Raw genomic sequence first — 10,453 nt, 5'->3', positions numbered from 1 at the left:
ACACACACACACACACACCCTCCCTTACATATACCTACAAAATAAATGAATGGAAAAACAAATATGTCCCTAAACCAAACAACTTACTTACCTAACACAAAAACAAAGAGTGGGAAGTATAGACCTCCGGGATCTATTTTTCCCTATGTATTCATTCTGGCATATAGGGATGCTACATATTCTCTAAGGCAAACTCTCTCCCTCTCTCCCTCCCCCCCCTCCGCCTCTTCCTCCCTCCCTTCTTCCCTCTCTCCCTCCCTCCTCCCCTCCCTCCCTCCTCCTCCTCCTCCTCCTCCTCCTCCTCCTCCTTCTTCTTCTTCTCTCTCTCTCTCTCTCTCTCTCTCTCTCTCTCTCTCTCTCTCTCTCATTTCTCTGTTGTAACCCTGGCTGTAACCCAAGAACTTGCTCTGTAGACCAGGCTGCCCTTGAACTCAGAGATCTGTCTGCTTCTGCCTCTTAGGTGCTGAGATGAAAGGTGTGTGCCACGGCCACCACCTGGCCCTCATCAAACTCTTTAAAGATCAGAATCCGGGTGCTGCAGAGATGAGCCTTTCAGGACCCAGATCTTTCCTGAGGGAGTTAGATGTTCTCAGTCTGTGAGGAAGTGAACGCAGGTCGGATACTCCCTCATCACCTCAAGTTCTGGCCACTTTGCAATCCTGTAGCAGTTTGTCCCATAGGAGCATGCTCGGAGCATCTGCCTTCTCCCTGGGTTTTATTTTCTGTGGAGGTAGAAAGGAACAAAACACAGGACCATCCCTCTGTTGAAGAACAAGGGATTCTGGTTTGGATTCTAGGGTCAAGACTTACAAGTTGAGTCCTCCATTTGCTTTGTGACCTTGACCACATTTGTTTTATATTGGTAAACTTTAGTTTACTCTGATTGAAAATACAAACAGTTACCACCTAATTAATCCACAAGGCTGTTGTGAAGTCTGAGTTTTAAGATTTAAATAAAACACTTAGGGGCTGGAGAGATGGCTCATTGGTTAAGAGCACTGGCTGCTCTTCCAGAGGTTCTGAGTTCAATTACCAGCAACCACATGGTGGCTCACAACCATCTGTAATGGAGCCCGATGCCCGCTTCTGCTGTGTCTGAAGACAGCTACAGTGAACTTGCATACATAATAAGTAAATAATTCTTTAAAAAAAGAATAAAACACTTAATTCAGGGCCTCAAGTACCGAGATACAACAATAGCTAAGTATAGATTTGTTATTTCCATTAGTTCTTGAGATAGGGTTTCACTATGTAGCCTGAAACTCACAGAAATCCACCTGCCTCTGTCTTTTGTGCACTGGGGTCAGGGTGTGTGCCACCAGGCCTAGTTTACTTTCAGTCTCACATGGCTCAGCCTGCCCTTCACCTCTCTGTGTAGCTGAGGTTGACTTTGAATTCTGTACACTTTCATTATTTATTTCTTGGAGGGTGAAGTGTACATGATCTGGCACCAGTGTGGCAGTCAGAGGACAACTTGTGGGAGATGGCTCTCTTCTTCCACCATGAGCGTACCAGAGGTCAAACTCTCAGGCATCAGGCAGTAGGCATATTTACTAGATTAGCCATCTTTTCTGTTCTTGACCTTTGAACTTCTGACCCTCTTGCCTCCACCTCTTGAGTGCTGGGGATTACAGTTGTGTGTCACCACAATGGGTGACACACAGTGCTTATTCAGTGCTTGGGATCCAACCCGGGGTTTCCTGAATGCTACGCAAGCACTCTACCAACTGAGCTGCAGCTCAGCACTAATATCCAGACCTAATTGTGTATTCTCAGTATTTTATGTTGTGATTTTTATAAGCATGGTAAGAAAAATTGTGCTCAGGTGATAAAGTAATAGACATATCACATGTGGGTAAACCTAAAAAAAAAAAATCATACTAGGTGACAGAAGCCAGAACAAGAGAGCAACTACTGTATAATTTTCATGGCTAAAAATGTTCAGAAAAGGTGATTTATGGGTAGAAGAACAGAGACTAGTGGTTGCCTCAAGCTGGAAATGGGAACGGAGATTCATTATAAAGAATCATGAAGGATCTTACAGGAAAAGGAGAAATATTTTTAAATGGATTTATTTTTATGGCTGTACCACCATAGGACCAAAATAAAAAAGAAATGAAAAAAAAAAAAAAAAAAACTCAACCCATAGCCCTTCACACTTAAAATGAGTAAATTTTATGATATAGAAAATATATACCAGGTTCTGGAGAGATAACCCAACAGTTAAGAGCACTGGCTGCTCTTACAGAGAACCTTGGTTCAATTTCTAGCACCCACATAATAGGCTCACAACTGTTTATAACTCCAGTCTTAGGAAACCCAACGCTCTCTTCCGGCCCCTACGGACATAGCACATAGTGTGCACACATACAAGCAGGCAAAACATTCATACACATAGAATAAATAAACACAAATAAAAATATACATTAACAAAAGTCTCAGTCCTGCTGAAAATTCCAGAGGAGAACAGAGCCCAGATTTCCCTTGGGCGTTCATTAGATGGTGTGGAAGAAGGAGAAGGCCAACATCAGGGTGAGCTGTCTGTAAAGTCATGTGGAGGATGCCGACAGGATTTTAGGAGAGGAGACCAATAGAGATAAACTTTTCCAGAGGCATAAAAGAGGAAGAGGTAACTGTGTCTCACTTACACTAAACCCTTAGCAAGAGCCTCCCACCGCACCGGAAGATTCGATAGCATCGACTTTCATGGGTGTGCACTGTTGTAAGCCGTGTTCTTACTTAAGCTTCAGAGGATGGGTTTGATGCTCAGGGGAGATAAATGTGTTGACTGTAGTAATGAGCTAGTATGGAGTCAAGATTGGAACCCAGCGGATCTGTATTTTTAACGATGATTGAGGGTGGGAACATGTTGTGAGAAAAACAAAAACAAAACAAAACAAAGTGATATTGTGAATTTGAGCCCAGAATATTCAGAGACACTGCCCAAGGTATCATAATTAAAAAAAAATTTAGGGTGTTTTAAAATTTTTCTGTGTATGAATGTTTTGCCGGAGTGTGACACCATGTGCGTGCCTACGGAGACTAGAAGAGGATGTCAGATCTCCTGGAGCTGGAATTAAAGATGACTGTGAGATCCCATGTGAGTACTGGGAATTGAAACCTGGTCCTCTACAAGAGCACCAAGTTAACCTAACCACTGAGCCATCTTTCCAGCCCTAGAAAACATGATTTGTGTTGGTGTGTGTGCATATGCAAAAGAACCACACTAGGGACCAGGCATGATGGCACATGCCTTAAAAACAAACAATGAATAAACAAACAGAAATCCACCCAAACAGAACAACCCTCCCCACCATCGGGTCTTTTGGTGAGGGGGTGGATTCCTGCTATTTAATGCTACCAAGGACCACTTTTATATATGAGTATATGATTTTGTGTGAGACTGGCTATCAGTATGCAGCTCTGGCTAGCCTAGAACTTTAGGTGGTTCTGGCCTTAAATTCATAGAACTCTACCCAGCTCTACCTCACAAGTGCTAGGGTCAAAGGTACATGTGACCATACCCAAGAGACTTTGTTACTGGGTTTTTTGTTTTTTGGGTTTTTTTTTTTTGTTACTGTTTTTATTTATGTATGTGTGGGTCACAACTTTCAGGAATGGTTTCTCTCCTATCGACATGTGGATCACACAGGTAGTCAGTTTTGGCAGCAAGGGTTTTATCCACTGATCCATCTTGATGGCTCCAATATACAAATATTTGAAACATTCAGACAGTTCTCGTCTCTGCATGTTTGAAACATGCCTGTGCTCACTCACAGTTTAAACTAAACTCATTTTCTTTGGTGTGTTTATAGTTGTTATTTTTGTTTTGTTATTTTGTTTTCAGACAGAGTCTCACTATCTCTGGATGTCCTGCAACTCACTGTGTACACCAGGCTAACCTTGAACTCACACAGATCTACCTCCCATGTGCTGAGATTAAAGGCCTGTCTTCTATGCCTGGCTTTTTTTTTTTTTTTTTTTAAAGATTTATTTAGTTTATTTATATGAGTACACTGAAGCTGTCTTCAGACACACCAGAAGAGGGCATCAGATCCCATTACAGATGGTTGTGAGCCACCATGTGGTGGCTGGGAATTGAACTCAGGACCTCTGGAAAAGCAGTGCTCTTAACCACTGAGCCATCTCTCCAGCCTACCTTCCCCCTTAAGATTTAGTACTTTTATTTTCCATGAGTACAGGTGAGATCCTGCCTGTAGTGTATGTGTACCATGTATCTGTCTGGTGTTCCCAGAGGCCAAAAGAGAGCATCAGAGCCCCTGGGACTAGAGGTACAATGGTTGTGCACCTCTGTGCAGGCATTGGGTATCGAATCTGGATTCTCTAAAAGAAGTGAGAACTCTTACCTGCTGAGCCATCTCTCCAGCATCCTCTGGAGCTCAGGATTTTATAATAACACCTGAACTGATTCAAACAACCCCAGATCTACGGTCCATGCTTCAAGCCCTAAACCCTTCCATAGCCCCATTCCCAGCATTCTTTATCCCACTCCCATCCATTTTTTTTAGTTCCTCCATTAAACGGAAAGACATGGAGTCCTTTGAGACTAAATGGGAGAAAAATGTTTTAAAGACCTACTCTTTGGATTTGCTGGACTGAGAAGAGAATATCTGCAGGTAAGAGGCCAGGCAGTCCTGGAGTGAGGCTGGGCTGAGTCGTGGTTTAGTGCTTGGGTTCTCCTCATCTAGGATTCCTGAAATCCTGAGTTGGATCCAAGCTCTGCAAAACAAACACATAAAAGGCTGCTGAGATGTCTCAGGGGTTAAGAGCACTGACTGCGTTTCCAGAGGTCCTGAGTTCAATTCCCAGCCACCACAATGGTGGCTCACAGCCATCTGTAATGAGATCTGATGCCCTCTTCTGGTGTGTCTGAAGACAGCAGCGTGTTAAAAAAAGAAAGAGTGACTGCACTCTTGCAGAGGACCTGGGTTTAGTTCCCAGCACTCCTATGGTGTCTCACAACCTTCTATCTTCTGAAGGCACTGCACACATATGGTGCACATGCACATAAGATTAAACTCAGGCACATATGTATGCAATCAAGTAAATAAATATTTGATTTGAAAAGCCCAAACATTAAAGAAGAACATTAAATAACTTGAAATGCTTCCAAAAGCCAAAATGTACCATTAGATATTTTTATTTAAGCGATACGAGTACTGGGTGCAGACCTGACTCAGTGGTTAAGAGCATGAATTGCTCTGGAAAAGGACTTGAAGTCAGTTCCTAGAAGCCACGTTCACAACTGTCTTACCTCCAGTTCTAGGGAGATCTGACACCTCTGACCTCCTCGGAGAACTAATTTATAGGCACAAACACACGGAGAGACATATACTTAAAAATAATAAAAGTAAATATCTAAAACTGATTTTTTACTTTCAAATGGTGTGTGTGTGTGTATGTTATTGGTGGTAATGAGACTCCTAGGATGGATGCGGAGAATCAAACTCACATCTTCTAAATACTGAGCCATCTCTCCAGTCCCTAAAAATAAAAAATCTTAAAACAAAACAAAAACAAAAACAACCCCCAAACTTTATTATAGGAAAAAAAAAAAAAAAAAAAAAAAGGAAAAAAGAGAAGTAAATTGAATAAACAGACTAAATGAAAATAACTCTCTCCCATCTTTCATTCTTCTGGGTCCCAAGATTTAAAATGGCATGCATACGTAAACCAGGAAACCTACAGTAGACATTAAAGGATGCGGGTTTCTTGGATACTGTTCAGGGAGGAGACGAGGTTGAAGGATCAACACGGAAATGAGAAGATCAGAGAGAGTTGTGGACCAGTGATAGCAATCTGGTGGTCGGGATAGAAACCAGGATCTGACTTTTTAATCTCTTTGTTTTGTGTAGGAGGAAGCAGAGAGCTAATACACGCTCATTTAGAAAGAGATCACGTTCCGAGGAAACGGATACCTTGACAAGTTAATGCTCCACGCATTTCCCTGCCGCCCCAAAGTAACAGTGGGGTGTATATTTCTCCATAAAGGTGTGTGCATGAAATATACATGGTTTCCTACATGATCACCGGTGAAGTTCAAGACCACATCTGATTAGTTGCAGGACAATTTTTCCTCCACCTTAACAAATGTGGACTTCTGCTATACGAAGCACTTTTTGCAACCCGCTCTTTCATTCAGTGTGAGCTTAGTCTTGTTTGCCCGTGAATGGATCTCCTTTGCATATTGAGAATTCTTTTCCGTGTGTTTCCTGTAACTGTCTTTGCCTCCACGTATTGATCGTTGGGTTGTTATTTTCATTTTTCTTTATAACCCAAACAACGTAAATATTCTTTAAAAAAAAAGTTATTCTGGAATACATTGTGTAGGGGAAAAAATTCCGGAAGTAACGTTTCGAAGGCAAACGAAATAACTAAACCTAGAAACGTCAAATTGTTTCTGAGAACCGTTTATCGTCCCTCCCGCCCCACCCCAGCGCGACACACACAAGAAAAAGAACACAGGAAATGATTACTTTCTAAGGCGTGAAAATACTAGTGTCTTCGGCTTTGGAATTCCACCAGTATCAGACCAACGGTGTCCTCATGCGCTGGGGTCAGTTTCAAAAGTCCTACACAAAATGTACAGCGTCGAAAAGAGGCTTTTCTCTTTCTGAACTTAGCAGACATCATCTCTGTAGACGACAGTCCAGAATAAGTAGGGGGAGACACTGACGTCTGTCGCGCGGGGAGAGCATGTCAGAGTGAGGACCTCGGCGGGGTGTGTGTGTGTGTGTGTGTGTGTGTGAAGGTGTCTGCAGGACTCCCCACAACTCAGAGGGATTGGATCCCGCCGCGCGCGGCTGGAGCCTCAGCCGGTCTCGGCAGATGGAGAATTCCTTTTCAAGCCCAGACAGGAAAGGGCGCAGACACCAGCCCACTGCTCCTGGAGGGTCGAATTTCCTCCCATCAAATACCAAGCGTTGGGATGGAATTCCCTCTCCGGGGTGCACTGCCCACCCGCGCCGCCACTGCTGCCCGGGCCACCCTCTCGCCCTCGCCCGGAGCTGCGCGGATGTTAGCTCTGTCTGAGCCCCGGGACGCAGTGTCGCTCGCACTGGCCGGTGACGTGAGCCTGCAGCCAGCAGAACCTGCGGCGGTCATCGTGGATAAGGAGCGCCTCGGTGTCCTGCCAAGGCGGCGTCCCTGAGAAGCTGGCAACAGTAGAACTGTCGCTAGCACGGTGACATAGGCCAGAGGCCTCTGGCCACTCCCTGTACCCTTCGGATTTAGCAGGATCATTCAGGGACTTTTAGGTGGTCTGAGAGTTTGGTTCTTGTCAGCTAGTGGATAGAAGAGAAAGGCCCCAGTTAACCTAGCTACCTCCGAAATTCAGAGAGGGCTGGGTAGACTGAGGCTGAAAAGGCAGCACCCAAGAGACTGTAGAGCTTGGACCAGTCCGCCCCATCCTTGGGCAAGAAGCATGGGACACGGGGGAGAGACATGGCTACACCACTTCCTGCTCCCCACAGATTTCCAATTAGCCCAAGTATTCCTCAGATTAGTGGGCTGTAGAAAGGTTTCGGCGTGGCCTAGTGGGGGCAGTCCTGGGCAGGAATCCTTCTTTCGTCAATTGAGAAGTGCGCAATGATTCAGGAAAACAAAACAAAAACGCAGTCGCAGCTGAAACATCTTCCGATACCACCCGCTTCAGCTGAGCACCTGTCTTCTTAGTCTCTGAGGTGACAAAGGCACTTTCTTCCACTTCTATCCTCTCGGGCAGTTGTTCCTCTACTGTGTTTTGTGGCAGAGGGTCCACGCCCCTGTGGCTCTCTGAGAATCTAGCCAATTCTTTCTAGCTCCTCCGTGAAAAATGAAGGACATAAACCAGAATTATGAGAGTTAAGAGTCGCAGAATACCTGGCTGGGACATTCTAAAAAAATCAGTCTCCCCCCCCCCCCGCCCCGTTATTTGATGCTCAAATTGAGCAAAATCATCCAGAGTGGAGATGGTGCTCTACTCCCCAGCCAGGACCCAGAGGGAGACAGTGGTGTCTCATTACAGTGACCAGGTTTAGAACCCAGTTCCCTGAATCTTGGTCCAAAGTATTGCATAAGGCGCTTACCTGGGCTTGGACCACGCTGGCCTTTCTGTGTCTGGGTGGGGAGAAGGAGGCGGTGAGGGCAGGCTTCTACCTTGTTTCCATTCTCAGTTCTGGTGGATGTCTGAGAAATCGCAGAGCTGTGAGCTGTGCTGTTTCTTGGACTCATTCATAATCTGAAAAACAGAGCTTCCCACTGAGTAAGGGGAAGACTTTACAAAGCTATAGTTTCTGTGGGAGAGGCTGGCTTTGGATTAGAAACCAAGAAAGCTCAGCAATGGCTACCCCAGATGAAGTTTCCGCCCTGTTTTACTGTTTGAACGTGCTAATTTGATCTCACAGGAAATCAGTATATCTAATCATTAGGGAAGTCTCCCCAAACCTTCGAGCCTGAGGTTTATGTATGGGTATATGGAGCAGAGAAACAGCAGCCAAGTCCTTTGGCTAGTTGTCGTAATCTATTAGAAAGCTCATGGAAAAATGAGTTGTTGGCAGTAGTAACTAGGGTATGAAGGGAAGTGAACTTAAGGGAATTTATGTTTCAGTTCTGGGCATTTCCCACCCAAGATTAAAACGGTAAAGCAGGCCAGAGGCCTTTGTGTGTCTGCATGAAGAAAATAACAGTTTGAAGTTTTCCTGTTAACTCAGCACATGGGATATGTATTTGAAACTGTGTTAACTAGTTAGCGGTATCACCTTACTTCCCATCCAGTGACGTGAAGACTTTACAAAGCTATACCTTCTATAGGAGAGGCTGGCTTTGGATTCGAAACCGAGAAAGCTCATCAGTAGCTACCTCAGATGAACTTACCACGCTGTAAGTGAGGCCCAAGGTTCACTCGTTCTTTCAGGTTTTACAGTCAGTTGGGAACAGGGATTAGGAGCTGGCTCTTTTTGTCCAAATGCCTCTCAAGAAAATGTTTTCATTCTTCATTCTGTCCCTTGAGAAGTGTCTGCTCTGTCCTCTTTATAGCTCTTCCCTGGTATCTATCAAGCGTAGAAATTATCACTGGGCAAGCTCGTGAATTCTTACATGTTACTATGTAATATGTTACACGGGGTTGGTGGCAGCAAGCACCTCTAATTTCAGCACTTGGGAAGCAGAGTCGGGAAGATCGCCAGGTTTAGGCCAGCCTGATCTACATAGTGAGTTCCTGGACAGTCAGGGCTACACAGAGAAACAGGATCTTCAAAAACAAACGGATGAACAAACAAACAAAACAAAACAAAGCAACAAAAACAATAGGCAGCTGGAGAGATGGCTCAGTGGTTAATAGCACTGACTGCTCTCCCAGAGGTCCTGAGTTCAAATCCCAGCAACCACATGGTGGCTCACAACCATCTGTAATGGGATCTGATGCCCTCTTCTGGTGTGTCTGAAGAGAACAACAGTGTACCCACATACATAAAATAAATAAATCTTAAAAAAAAATAGCAATAATAGGGTTACTAGCATGTCCTAGCAGCTTCTCCTCTGGCTTGATTGCCTGCCTGGAGAAAGAATTTCTGTACTTTGAATGTCTGTGAAGACGGAGTCTTTCGAGTGAAAATATTATACACATGCATGAACACCTCTTGTTGCAGATACTCATTAATTCCTGTTGTTAATTTGAGCAATTAAGAGATACCTGGGTATGGGGCAGAAGAGAAGGATCAGCAGCCAAAAGCATTGAGTACTTGTGCAGAGGGCTCGTGTTCAGTTCCCAGCTTCTCCTTGGTGGCTCACAACCACCTGCAACTCCAGTTGTCAGGTATTCAGCACCCTCTGATGACCCTTGTAGACCCTCCAAGCATGCATATTGTGCACATACCTATGTGCAGGTAAAACACTCATTAAACGAAAATAGCTACAAAAAGAAAAAGGAAGAAAGAAAAGACACACCTAGGGCATACATTCGGTGTGTCTGTGAGCATGTTTCCAGTGAGACTTAACTAAGGTGGATGTTGGTAGCATCTAGAATGGGGTCTAAGATGGAATGAACAAGATTTGGTGGCCCGTGACTGTAATCTCAACACTCCAGAGGCAGAGACAGGAGGATAGCTATAAGTTTGAGCCAGCTTGATCTGTATAGTGAATTCCAGGCCAGCCAGGACTTTATAGTTATATACTATAACCTAGAGTCTCATGCATGCTACAGAAACACTATAACATCCCTAGCCTGTGTACACATACTGCTTTCCCTCTCCCTCTCTGTAGATCTAGAGATTTTTAAAACCTACTTTAATAAGGGTTCTTAAATGCTTTAATCTCCCTTCTAGCCCACCATCCACCAGAGGTAGTGGAAAGGAAAGGTTAATAGGGCAATGGGGGATGTGCCTGTTTAAAAATAGTTCTCTGGGGTGACTCCAATCTTCTTTGTCAGGATATCAGCAGTTCAGTTCCCATGAAT

This window comes from Micromys minutus (assembly GCF_963924665.1).
Source record: "Micromys minutus genome assembly, chromosome: 18".
Taxonomy (NCBI): Eukaryota; Metazoa; Chordata; class Mammalia; order Rodentia; family Muridae; genus Micromys; species Micromys minutus.
The sequence above is the reverse complement of the archived record's forward strand: the minus strand, read 5'-3'. Positions refer to the sequence as shown.